Here is a 14,184-nt window from a genome sequence, read left to right as displayed (position 1 = left end):
TTTCACTTCCCTCTTCCAAACCATGGGGTTGCTACAGCTGCTTCATTCAGTGGGTGTCAGAAATTTTTTTAAATAGGGAAATCAATGTATTTCCCCCAATCTAATTTTCAGCAACACCTGATGTATTTTTGCTGAAATTCTGTTTAGAAATCTGGCCTGAGGCAGATGCCTGGCACAGAAAATTTCAGCCTAAACAGTTTAAGTTTAGTTATAATCAATTGAAGGTGTTGAGCAACTTTAGCTGTGGGCAGTGCTACCTGCTTGGCCTAGAATAACAACTAAATACAACAATAGTTGATAACTTTGCGGGGATGGGCCCTTCAGGGCACTCAGTTGGTGGGATGGGCATTTTGATTACTGACTATCTACAAACTGGTAGTGACAGCCATCTTGGATACCCAGAAATCTACCCAAAGTAGAGGGTTCATGAATGACACTGGAAGCATCCAATGCTAACTCCAGAAAGTATTTTTGTCCTGGGTAAGTGTACTGTTTAGAATGACAAAAGAAATGGCATGTCCCCTTGGATCTGTGTGTCTGTGAAAGGCAGGGCATTTGGTGTATGCACTAACAGATTCTAGGCTTTGTCTTTAACCTGGACCTGGAGCAGGTATGGAATTTCTCATTAATGCTGGCTATTTTTCCTATTAGATGATGGCTTTCAAACTGTTTAAAACAGGAAGTGATAGAAATGTATCTTCTCTGGTAACAGGTGAACTGAGTCGTCAGCTAGAGGAAAAGGAAAGCATATTGTCCCAGCTAACCAGAAGCAAGCAGGTACTTACTCAGCAACTAGAGGAACTGAAGAGGCAGCTAGAGGCAGAGACCAAGGTATTAATAACTGTTGAGTGGATGCTAAGCTCTAAGGAAATATTTGGACCTGATTTCATTAAGAAAACATTTTATATTCTAGATTTGAAACAGCATTGATATCTAAATCTTCATCTTTTAAATGCAGCATTGATGCATTTTAAGCATTGAAGCCTAAATCTTAATACCATATATTGTCATTCTGGAGAGATATACACAGTAAGAATAGAATGTTCATAGTTTAACAGGAGTCCTGTCTAATTCTAGGTCTCTGATGGTGACCCACTAAAATTAATTTCAGTGGTAGGTAACCTGTCCCCTGGATCTTAGTCTTAACATTGTTGATCTGTAATCTGTTAGTGTTGAGCATTTCCAGTCAGGGAGATATACAACCCACAATAAGGAGCATTCATCTTTGTCTTCTAGTGGTCAGTCCACATAAGAGATTCATGAGTCAGCAATAGGTACGGCAGTGGCTCTCAACCTTTCCAGCCTACTGTACCCTTTTCGAGGGTCTGATTTGTCTGGCATACCCCCATATTACATGTCACTTAAACTACATGTCTACAAAGTCAGACATAAAAATAAAAAAGTGTTACATCACTCTATTACTGAAAAATTGCTTTTTTCTCATTTTTACCATGTAATTATAAAATAAATCAATTGGAATATAAATATTGTACTTACATTTCAGTGTATAGTATGTAGAGCAGTATAAACACGTCATTGTATGAAATTTTAGTTTGTACTGACTTCGCTAGTGCTTTTCATGTAGCCTGTTGTAAAACTAGGCAAATATCTAGATGAGTTGATATACCCCTGGAAGACCTCTGTGTATCCCCAGGGGTACATGTACCCTTGGTTGAGAACCACTGAGCTAGGGGACTTAGTCTTTTGCTGAAGCACTAGAAGCACATGCTTTGAGTTTGAGAGGATCTGGGTGCATTCATTGCCACTGGCCCAAGTGCGGTCAGTTACAAGTTGATAGTATTTTGTTCAAGTTCTAGGCTAAGAACGCACTGGCCCACGCCTTGCAGTCCGCTCGCCATGACTGCGACTTGCTCCGGAAGCAATATGAGGAGGAGCAGGAAGCCAAGGGTGAGCTGCAACATGCCCTGCAACAATGAAGTTGCCCAGTGGAGAATCAAATATGAGACAGATGCCATTCAGCGCAAAGAGGAACTGGAAGAGGCCAAGTACGTGCTGGGGTGGTGGAAGGACTGGAAGTGTCCAAATTTTCTTTAGTATCTATATAGAGCCTCTTATTGGAAGACACTGCATCATTTCATCTGAGATTTCATGAATCTTCTGTAGTTCAAATAACAATCATTTATTGAAAAAAGAACAGGAGTACTTGTGGCACCTTAGAGACTAACAAATTTATTAGAGCATAAGCTTTCGTGGGCTACAGCCCACTTCTTCGGATGCATATAGAATGGAACATATATTGAGGAGATATATATACACACATATAGAGAGCATGAACAGGTGGGAGTTGTCTTACCAACTCTGAGAGGCCAATTAAGTAAGAGAAGAAAACTTTTGAAGTGATAATCAAGATAGCCCAGTACAGACAGTTTGATAAGTGTGAGAATACTTACAAGGGGAGATAGATTCAGTGTTTGTAATGGCTCAGCCATTCCCAGTCCTTATTCAATGATAAGTTGATTGTATCTAGTTTGCATATCAATTCCAGCTCAGCAGTCTCTCGTTGGAGTCTGTTTTTGAAGTTTTTCTGTTGTAAGATAGCCACCCGCAGGTCTGTCATTGAATGGCCAGACAAGTTAAAGTGTTCTCCCACTGGTTTTTGAGTATTATGATTCCTGATGTCAGATTTGTGTCCATTAATTCTTTTGTGTAGAGACTGTCCGGTTTGGCCAATGTACATGGCAGAGGGGCATTGCTGGCACATGATGGCATATATCACATTGGTAGATATGCAGGTGAACGAGCCCCTGATGGTATGGCTGATGTGATTAGGTCCTATGATGATGTCACTTGAATAGATATGTGGACAGAGTTGGCATTGGGGTTTGTTACAAGGATAGGTTCCTGGGTCAGTGTTTTTGTTCAGTGGTGTGTGGTTGCTGGTGAGTATTTGCTTTAGGTTGGGGGGTTGTCTGTAAGTGAGGACAGGTCTGTCTCCCAAGATCTGTGAGAGTAAAGGATCAGCTTTCAGGATAGGTTGTAGATCTCTGATGATGCGCTGGAGAGGTTTTAGTTGGGGGCTGAAGGTGACAGCTAGTGGTGTTCTGTTATTTTCTTTGTTGGGCTTGTCTTGTAGGAGGTGACTTCTGGGTACTCGTCTGGCTCTGGAATCGGAACAACAATGCATTTGACATTGAAGCAATTTATTAACTGCACAGACACAGCGATATCACATACAGTTAGGACCAAATTTCTAGTGTTTTTTATTTTCACAATGACTGCACTGAAAAAAACAATGACACTGGAATAGCACAAAGATTTCCTTACTTCTGCCTGGTCTCAGGACAACTGTTTAGTAAGTTTAGAAAACAAGTTAGACATGTAAATATATAAAAATAGCAGTTCCACTAGCTATCAAAGCTATTACAAAGACTATTGGTCCTCATGTTTTAGATCATAATTTCTTCACTAGATGTACTCAGAATGAAATTTGCACCTGCATTATAATACTGCACAAGCAAGTGCATTATGAGGCTTTTACACTTCTCTTCACATTTACTGCGGAGCTCTGTCTAATTCTAGAAGGTCTCTGACTTTGGCTACTAATGGAGAAAGAATACCAGATTAATCGTTGGGCTTCTCTGGTGCTTCAGTTTCTTGTGAAGACATGCATCCAGATGTAAAGATTTAGAAGCAGGGTAAAGTGTTAGAAGAGCATGTACTTAATTACATAAATTGATTATTATTTACTTTCTTTAAGGAAAAAACTTGCTCAGCGCCTGCAAGAAGCTGAGGAGCAGGCTGAAGCGGTGAATTCTAAATGTGCTTCACTGGAAAAGACTAAGCAGAGGCTCCAAGACGAAGTGGAGAACCTGAGATTGATGTTGAGAGAGAAAATTCCCTGGCAGGTGCTCTTGACAAGAAACAGAGGAGCTTTGACAAGGTGCCATATGAGCTTTGAGATGAGCAATGGTACCTTTTAAACTTCTCAAGGGCCCAAATCTACAGTCCTCACCCAAGACAAAAACTGGGGCTGTAGAAGAGCCTAATCATCTGTAGATCCTTCAGAAGGTGGCTATGTAGTGAAATGGGTTTCAGATGATATGGAGACATGAACAAAATAAACAATAGTTTTAAACACTGGTAGTTAATCAACCATCTTTGATGCCTTTCAGGTTCTGGCTGAGTGGAAGGCAAAGTATGAGGAGAGCCAATCGGAGCTGGAAGCTTCCTTAAAGGAATCACGGTCACTAAGCACAGAACTTTTCAAAATGAAAGATGCCTATGAGGAAACCTTAGATCAGCTTGAAACAATCAAACGAGAAAACAAGAATTTACAGCATAAGTGGTTTTCTTTGGGCTGCTTGTTTCCTTTTCATATTCCTATTAGAACAATGATAATGCACAATACAGAGCAAATCTGGACAGAATCAGGAAAATAAAGCAGAAACCCTGGCTCTCAGTTACATGCTTTAGCGCCAGATTTTCAAAGAGAGTTAGGCACATAGGCATTTTTGAAAATCCTATTAGGTTCTGTATTGTTTGTTCTGTATTGTTAGGCACCCAAATACCTTTGAAAATCTGGCCCTTAGCCATAAGACCTATTGTAGCCAGGATACAGTGCCATGTAGGCCTAGAAATACTGAGATTTTTACTGTCCAGTCCATACCCCCAAAATATCTACGTGCCCTCTGGCCCATCAGGTATCTTGCTGTGGTGCCAGAAATCCTGGCAAAAGAAAGCAGTACTCAAGAGGCTGATCTGATGTCACTAGCAACTCAGCTTTTTGAAAGTTTCGTTTTGCAGAAGTGATGCTAACAAATATTAACAAGGACAATGTCAAAATAGTGGATAAACAGACACCGTCATTAAAATAGCCTCCAGCCTGTGGATAGGCCGGAGCTATCTGAAGCTTCATTGAGGCACTTGTCCTAGCTCTTTTGATGTCCCTAGTCTGTATTAGCTGTACGTTCTGCAGCTTTATCTATTTTATTTTCCCATGTGTATCTGTATAAGGTGCTGATCTCAGTCACTCGAGCTACATTTTAGTGCTTCTCACTTTTCTCTGGCTCCTTTTCACTTTATTTCATTTGTGGTGTTTATTTCGTAGTGAAAATAGCTGACTTTACTGAGGAAATTGCAGAAAATGGCAAAACCGTCCATGAGTTTGAAAAGGCCCAAAAACCAGATTGAGATAGAAAAATCTGATATGCAGATGGATTTGGAAGAGGCAGAGGTGAGTTCATTTGAAATATCAAAGGAAGAGAGGAATATTCTGTGCAGGGTTCTGGACTTGCACAGAACATTTATGTGGGTGACCATTGCTAATACTCCCTAGTCAGATCAGTGGGAGAATAAGAACATAAGTGATCTCTCTCCTGCCATCCATCTCCACCCTCTGACAAACAGAGGCTAGGGACACCATTCCTTACCCTTCCTGGCTATTAGCCATTAATGGATCCTGAAGAATATTGTTTTCCTGAAATTTAATTTTTGCATTATTACCCACTCTCCTAAAGGCAACTCTTGAGCATGAAGAGGCCAAAATTCTCTGTGTTCAGCATGAACTGACATAAGTGAAATCAGAAATTGATAGAAAGATCATTGAGAAAGATGAAGAAATCGATCAGTTAAAGAGGAACCATCAAAGAACTGTGGAAATCATGCAGAGTGCTCTAGATGCAGAAATACAGAGCAGAAATGAAGCCCTGAGGCTAAAGAAGAAGGTGGAGGGGGATCTGAATGAAATGGAGATCCAGCTGAGCCATGCCAGCCCCCAGACTGCAGAGGCACAGAAGCACAAGGAGTGCTCAAGGTCTTTGCTTTAACTCTCCAACTGATACTTTTTTTTATGAATCATACAAACAGTTGCCAGCATGCTCAGTAACAAAATCAACTCTCCTTTATATGTAGGACATGCAACTGCACTTGGATGATGCTCTCTGAGGCCAAGACGACCTGAAGGAGCAGGTGGCCATGGCTGAGCGCAGAGCTAACCAGATTCAGGGTGAAACTGAGGAGCTAAGAACAGCTCTGGAACAGTCAGAGAGGAGCAGGAAAGTATATGAACAGGAGCTCATGGACACCACTGAGCAGGTGCAGCTCCTGCATACCCAGGCAGCTCACATTGCAGGGCTATACACATTCCTGGTTCTACAGAAACACCGAGTAATAACCAATAATAATTCCAGGATCTTTTCATATCCTTTCCCAGGACAAAGGATCAGAGACTCAAGAGTTACTTCACTCTCTCTCTCTTTTGTAGAACACCATCCTTATGAATACAAAGAAGAAGCTGGAAACCGATATTGCCCAAATCCAAAGTGAGGTGGAGGAGGCCAGTTAAGAGGCAAGAAATGCTGAAGAGAAGGCAAAGAAGGCAATCACAGATCTAAATGTTTCATTTCATTTACTTCTTTTACCATTTAGTATTTGCCCTGTGTGCTGTGAGATAAAGTGTGTGGTGTCAGAATCTAGATGAGAGATCTGTTTGCAGCCATGTATGAAGATGCAGGGGGTCACACGGGGCAGTGGGGCTGGTGTGCGAGGGATCAATGCAACCGTTAGCAGTTTCACAGAATCATAGAAATGAAGGGCTGGTGGGGAACTCAAGAAGTCATTTAATCTGTTCCCCCCAATGAAAAGATTAAGTAAACCTAGGCCATACCTGACAGGTGTTTGTCTAACATGTTCTTAAAAACCTCCAATGATGGAGATTCCACAACCTCTCTAGGTAACCTGTTCTAGAGCTTACTATCCTTATGGTTAGAAAGTTTCCCTAATATCCAACCTGAATCTCCCTTGCGGCAAACTAAGCCAATTATTTCTTGTTCTACCATCTGTGGACATGGAGAACAAGTGATCATCATCTTCTTTACAACCTTTTACCAGTTTGAAGGCTGTTATCATGTCCTCCCTCAGCCTTCTCTTCTCTAGACTAAATTCAAGACTTCCTTTCAACCTTTCCTCATAAGTCATGTTTTCTAAACCTCTCATCATTTGTGTTGCTCTCTTCTGGACTCTTTCTAATTTGCTCATAATTTTCTTAAAGTATGGTGCCCAAAGCTGGACACAGAACTCCAGTTGAGGTCTCACCAGTGCTGAGTAGAATGGAACAATTACCTCCAATTTGTGTGACTGTGTAAGAAATAAAACCCAAATTGAGTACCTGTACTGAGCCCACAGGTTCCCAGATCAATGTAAGTGTTTCTGTGTAATAAGTGCAGGGAGAGGTTACTGATGTTTTACAGAATAGTACATACCACTAAGGAACAATTTGTGTTTAGTTGCAAAAGAAAAGTTAAATCATAAATATTGTTAAAAACATAGCTAAGGCCAACATATTAGTCTGGAAACTCATAACATCTCCAGGGGCAGTCAGTGAATGTTGCTGATACTTGGATTTAATTCCTAAGGAAGAAAACTCAGAAGAAAGGAGATAAAAAATTTACACAATTTAGAAATAATGGTCCCTTGTGGCTTCACAGAATAGCAGGTGCGACAAAGTTCCTCCTCTGCCTTGGTGGGCCCTGTGCTTTTTGCAGATTTGCTCGCCTCAGAGATTCACGGCCGCCCTCAGTTTGGCCCCTTCTGCTAGAGGCTCAAACCTGCCATTCACTCAGCTAACCTCATCACTGGCCAGCATGGGGGAAAGGGAGAACAATCCCAGCAGTCTCTGTGTCCCACCTAGTGCGTCGGGGACAGGCCAGATCTCTTTCCAAATTAGACCTTCCCTTCTGGTGTTGCTCACAGATCAGGTCAACTCCTCCTGTGTCCGATCAGGAGTTGGGGGGAATGGGGTGAACCCGGGTCCGCCCTCTACACTGGGTTCCAGCCCAGAGCCCTGTGGACAGCAGCTGTCTACAATGTCTCCTGTATCAGCTGCATGACAGCTACAACTCCCTAGGCAACTTCCCCATGGCCTCCCCCCAGCACCTTCTTTATTCTCACTGCAGGATTTTCCTCCTGAAGCCTGATCACATTTGTACTCTTCAGTCCTCCAGCAGCACACCTTCTCTCTCCCTCCTTGCACACCCCCTCACTAACTGATGGGAGGTCCTTTTTAAACCAGGTGTCCTGATTAGTCTGCCTGCCATAATTGATTCTAGTATGTTCTTAATTGACTCCAGGTGTCTTAATTAGCTTGCCTGTCTTAATTGGTTCTAGCAGGTTCCTGATTGCTCTAGCACAGCCCCTGCTCTGGTCACTCAGGGAACAGAAAACTGCTTATCCAGTGGCCAGTATATCTACCTTCTATTACTCTGCTGTACCCAACTGGCCTGGGTCTATCACACAGGTTAAATGTTCAGCTAACTTGTTCACTTTATATTGTGCACCTAATGACGGCCATCACCTTTCCCCAGAACTAGTTGCCTTGCACAGCTTAGAAAATACGCCCTGTCCGTATGTAGCTAGCATCACCTCTTTAGGCAGCTAATATACCTGTTCAGCTAAACTCTGCAGGTGAAGCTCCTTAGCAGCTAGTCCTTGTTCTGAAGTTAGTGGGCATGTGGAGCTTAGGTATGCAATTATTGACCTAGCACTTGTGTGAGACACAGCCATTCCTACACGTACAGCTCAGAACTTCATGGAATTTTGTATTGTACTTCGTAACTTTAGAATCAGTTCTTTTCAAGTGTAGCTGTACTGCTCACTAAGGCCTATTATGATATATTCCCTGAATTTCCCTGGGGATAGTCTGAGCTTTGGAGACCAAAATGCTAGGCTGCACACACGCTAGTTTTGTTTTAAATAACATTTATATTGTTTTAAATCTTTTCTGCAACCTCAAAGGTAACCACAAAAGTTGGCCGTGTCTCTGCATGAACAATGTATGCACATATACAGTACACACATATTGACATACTCGACACACCCTGTGAGTAGAGTCCATTTGATTGTGCAAATGCCTTGCTTCCATTATCAGGACTGTAGCGTCCCCACTCTATCCCATTGCAGGTGGAAGGTCACAGTAATAAGCATTCAGCAAGCAGCTAATAAGGTAACAGGAATCCTGTGGCTGGAGTCATAAGCAACCCCTCAGACTGCCCGTATCTTTGTATCTGTTTGTCCGAGTCCCTTACTGAGTTCATTGTGTGGTTTACCTTTCAAGGCAGCCATGATGGCGGAGGAGATGAAGAAGGAACAGGACACCAGCACTCACCTGGAGAGGATGAAGAAGAACCTGGACCAGACAGTGAAGGAACTGCAGCTCTGTTTGGATGAGGCAGAGCAGCTGTCACTGAAGGATGGCAAGCAGCAGCTTCAGAAGTTGGAGTCCAGGGTATGTGCTGGAGCTGAAGGCTGGTGGCGAAGAATACAATTTCAGCCTCTGCCTCCTGTAGTAGAGTTGGTGCCTAATTTCTCAATTACTTCCCCAGATCCAAGAGCTCGAGTCCGGGCTGGAAGGAGAGCCGAAACGAGATGCAGATGCCATCAAAGGCATTCGGAAATATGAATGGTGCATCAAGGAGCTGACTTTCCAGGCAGGTGCAAAAGAGAAAATCCACCTGAAATGTTTTTTTCTCATCAAAAACGTAAAGGTATGGCATGGTCTCTTTTCAATAGGGTGAAGAGGACAAAAAGAATGTGCTGAAGTTACAGGACTTGGTGGATAAACTTCAGTTGAAAGTCAAATCCTACAAGAGACAAGTTGAGGAGGCTGTGAGTCATTTAACAGGAACAAACATTCATTTACAATTTGCTGAGATGCCCACTTCAGCTCTGATACTCGATTCCAGGATGTCACTTCTCCTTGGGCTTAGTTCCTTTTGTATTTTGGTTACAGGATGCACAAGTCAATGTTCACCTCTCCAAATTCAGGAAAGTACAACATGAGCTGAAGGAGTCTAAGGAACGAGTAGATATTGCTGAGTCTCAGGTCAATAAGTTTAGAGCTAAGAACCTAGAAGTTATCTCCACAAAGGTAAGCCATTAATGTTAGACGGAACTGTGCAGTTTGCACTGAATGCTTGAAGGTGATTAAGTTATCTTAGAAATCACAGCTATGCTCACCAGTAAGATAGACTCCAGGCTTCCCTATGACAAACAAAGGAACAAACCTCAAGAAATTGGTGTACAAAAAAGACAGAATTAAGACTAAGGAGCCACAATCTTTGCTGGTGTAACTCCATTGAAATCACTTTGGCCCTAAGTTTGTAATGGGATGTGATCTTTTATCTTGGTAGTGTCATCGGTATGGCCAGTGCTCAGAAGCTACCTACAGAAGAGGCGTAGAAATAACATGATCACCCTAAAAATGCCTAATGTAACTTCCATTTAAGTAACTACTGCCTCCTCATAATTTACCTTAACATATTCTGTATGAGTACCTGGTCAAAGCTGCATTGCCAGTTCCATTTTCCTTTTTTTCTATACTGCAGCCCTTTTTTGCTTGCACTGTTCATAGTATCTCCTACTTGCTTTCACCTTCCCCGTCCAACCTTCTTAGCCCCTTTCCTTCTGAACAAGAGGCAGTGGATGGGAGGGACTGACCCCTAGTGGAGCCTACTCACACTGCTCCTTCAATTCTCTCACCTCTTCAGCACTCTCAGGACACTAGAAAACCGGAGCTGGTAGAGCTGAGTGAATAACTGATTTTTCAGTTCAAGTTTTGCCCTGAAAAAAAACAACAACTGGTTCAGGGGCTGAAATGAAAAACCAAAAAGTAAATTGTTTTGGATCAGATTAATCTTTCCTTTGACCCCAAAGGTTTTTTTTTATTTAGTTTTTTATTTAGTTTTCAGTTGTTTGGGGGTGTTTTTCACCCCCTATTTGTTTAAAATTCTAAACAAAACCATTTTAAAATGAAGTCAAAATTTCTAGTTTTGAAATGGTCAGAAACAAAACATTTCAAATTTTTTTGAAGAAAAAAAAAGTTTGCACAAAACTATTTGCTGCATTTGACGTGAATTTGTGAATAGTTTCAGTGCCCTGGAAAATGCATTTTTAAGTGAATTTATTATTTGCTGGAAAATTTCTACTCTTCTGTAAGGGCTGGATATTTCCCACAAGGTTACTGTTATATCCCCACAGTTTACCCTTCTACCGCACATTTTTAGGGACAAATTTCAAAAGTAGCCTGTATAATTAGGGTTATAATTTTATGACTGAAACTATTTTAAGTACTAAATCTGCCTTTGCATGCCCATTCAGGCAGTTACATTGGGAATGCTGGCAGTTACATAGGCAGTTACGTCACACTTGCATGCCCATTCAGGCAGTTACAGAAGCTGTCATAGAATCACTGAAATTAGAAATTTAAAAGACCCGTTAGGTCAGCCAGTCCATCTCATAGGGGCCAGGGCAGGATTATTCCCAAGTGATGGAACTTCCCCTACTGCCCTGTGGAGATTATTCCAAAGTCTAATAGATCTCATTGTTAGAAATCTTGTCCTGCTATTTAGCTGAAATTTGCCTTAACAGAAATTTTATGGAAAATGATCTTTTTGCTAAGGCACCAGACTGGGACTCAGGACAGTCAGGTTCAAATCTTGGCCCTACCACAGGCTTTCTGTGTGATCTTGGGCAAGTCACTTAGGACTAGATTCAGAAGGGTACTTAGGTGCTTAACTCCCAGTTTTAGGCTCTGCTGCGACGCACAAAACCCCAGTCAAACCCTGTCGGTGCTAAACGCACTCAGAGCCTATATGTTCAGGGTAAAAGTTCCCTTGGTGCCTAGGAGTCTGTTTCTGGGCATGTGCCTAGAGACCTGTCTCCTGCCTAAGCTGCAGAGTGATTCACGAACAGGGGGAAGAGAGGCATTTGGCTGCCTATTCTCTGTGCGGGGCCAGATCCAGGCTGAAGTTCTCCTGTTGAAGCTGTCCCACTGTGGATAAATAATTAAATGATCAGTGGCATGCTCAGATACTCTCGTGATGAGCAGCACTCTAGAAAAGTCAACAAATACTTTTCTCCATTACATTCCATCTCTCCTAGGGTATCACACTCAATAACCCCCGCATCCCCCTCAGCTGCTTGCACCGTTCAGAAACTCAAAGATTATAGTCCTGTTTCCTCCCGCTGTCTCTTAGCAAAGCTAGACAGTTCCATCCAGCCTCACTGTGCTCCCCTGTATGGCTTTTGAATATGCAAACAAGTGAGTGCACAACACTTGCAGGTGCCATTTTAGAAATTGGCTGAGGGCAGCTGAAAATCCAATCTTAATGTCTAAAAGGAATAAATAATGTTTCTCTCTTTCCAGGTAGTAATAGAAAGGGAAGCGTGAGTTTCCTTCAGGACAAAAACAGGAAACATGCATAATGTATGTTTCCCCTGTTGCTGACTGTAGCTGTTGTGTGGTTGTCCCTCTTTTACACTTACAGAAAACAAAATTCCCTTTGCTTACAGAGATGACCAGTTTCTTCTCTCTGTCTCTGCTGATGTACATGTCTCAATAAAGCAGTTATTTACTATTTGAGTTGCTCAAAACTGACCTCTCAGGAGAGTACAGATTTTTTTTTTTTGCATGCAGAAGTCATTTCATTCCTTTACTACTGCATCCCTCCACCAGAGAGCAGCGTAGGTGCAATCTGTGAGCAGAGAGCCATCACGGCTTTGGTTCCCACGAAAGTAGGGTGACCAGATGTCCCGATTTTATAGGGACAGTGCCGATTTTTGGGTCTTTTTCTTATATATGCTCCTATTACCCCCCACCCCCATCCCAGTTTTTCACATTTGCTGTCTGGTCACCCTATGCGAAAGACACTGTTATTGCCAGGAAGTTCCAAGATGATGCTATATGGTCGTGTAGCTAAAAGAGATTTATCAAAACTGCTGCTCAGCCTACCTGACTCCACAATGTAGCATCACCTACAGCTGCATTTGTCATAGTGTGATCAGCAGAGCACATACAAGAACACAAACCTCACTACTGTATGAAAGAACAATAAAGAAATGGCTCTCTTTTGGATTCCAGTGGTTTTCAGGAGTGAGAGACCTAACAAGGCCAGGTGGCAAGTGGCAGAAATCTCAGCATATACTCCGCTTCCCATTAACCTTTAGAGCAGGGGTTCTCAAACTGGGGGTCGGGACCCCTCAGGGGGTTAGGAAGTTATTACGTGGGGGGTTGGGAGCTGTCAGCCTCCACCCTAAACCCCGCTTTGCCTCCAGCATTTATAATGGTGTTAAATATATAAAAAAGTGTTTTTAATTTATAAAGGGGGACGCACTCAGTGGCTTGCTATGTGAAAGGGGTCACCAGTACAAAAGTTTGAGAACCACTGCTTTAGAGAGCCTGCTTCACTGGCAGCCCATAAAATCCATGAGTGTCATCACAGTTGCTTCTGCACTCTAGTTCCTTGGTTGAGAGTCAGAGTGGCTTTGTTATATCACTGAATGTCTCCCTGCAGTTGAGGTTTGCTAGTCCTAGACCTTCTACGCCTTTAATGATTTTATGGGGTAATGCAGGGGGGCTGGAACAATTTTTATAGTGGGGAGCTGAGAGCCATTGAACCAAACTGTGAACCCTCTATATAATGGAAACCACTTCAAAACGGGGGTGTGGCAGCACCCCTTCACTCCTAGTCCCAGCACCTATGTTGTAATGTACTCTACAAGGGCAACACCTATAAACCACTCCAAACTTCAGCTGGTGCAGGTTGTGACTGCTGGGAATAAATACCTCTGCTGCCAAGGAACACCACTGGCTTCCTAGTGATCTCCAGGAACAGATGTTGGTCTGCGTAGTGTGGATCCTGGAAGCTGAGAGCCATCACTCTCCCTCTCCCCTACCCATGGGCTCTACTAGGGCTGGTCAAAACACAGAATTTCCATTCTGCAGGAAATTCCAACACTTTGAAACTTCCTTTCATCCCAATTTGGGATGAAAATCACAGTTTTGAAATGTCCTGCCAAAGGACAGCTCTGAAAAATTTAGGTAATATCAAAATGACTTTAACAAATCAGTGTAATTGTAGCTGTGTTGGTCCCAGGTTATTAGAGAGACAAGGTGGGTGAGGTAATATATTTTATTGGACCAACTTCTGTTGGTGAGAGAGCCATGGCCCCTACACATGCCTATCACAACATGTGGTGTACTTCATCCAGTGTATTAACTCCCCTAATACGTGAGTGAAACCAATCACTATGCTCTCCAATGAACTCAACTAAGAAACTGACAAAAGACAAAACCACCCTATCATCTGTGGGTGGTGAAGCACTGGAATGGTTTATCTAGGGAGGTGGTGGAATCTCCATCCTTATTGGTTTTTAAGGCCCGGCTTGACA

The 14,184-nt window shown here is 42.5% G+C and overlaps 1 pseudogene; it reads left to right on the top strand.

Moving 5' to 3' along the window:
• The first annotated feature begins 654 nt into the window (after positions 1-654).
• On the top strand, positions 655-12,494 carry LOC117887610 (annotated as a pseudogene).
• The last annotated feature ends 1,690 nt before the right edge of the window (positions 12,495-14,184 follow it).

The sequence above is a fragment of the Trachemys scripta genome, chromosome 14, assembly GCF_013100865.1.
Source record: "Trachemys scripta elegans isolate TJP31775 chromosome 14, CAS_Tse_1.0, whole genome shotgun sequence".
Classification (NCBI taxonomy): domain Eukaryota; kingdom Metazoa; phylum Chordata; order Testudines; family Emydidae; genus Trachemys; species Trachemys scripta.
The sequence above is the reverse complement of the archived record's forward strand: the minus strand, read 5'-3'. Positions and strand labels throughout refer to the sequence as shown.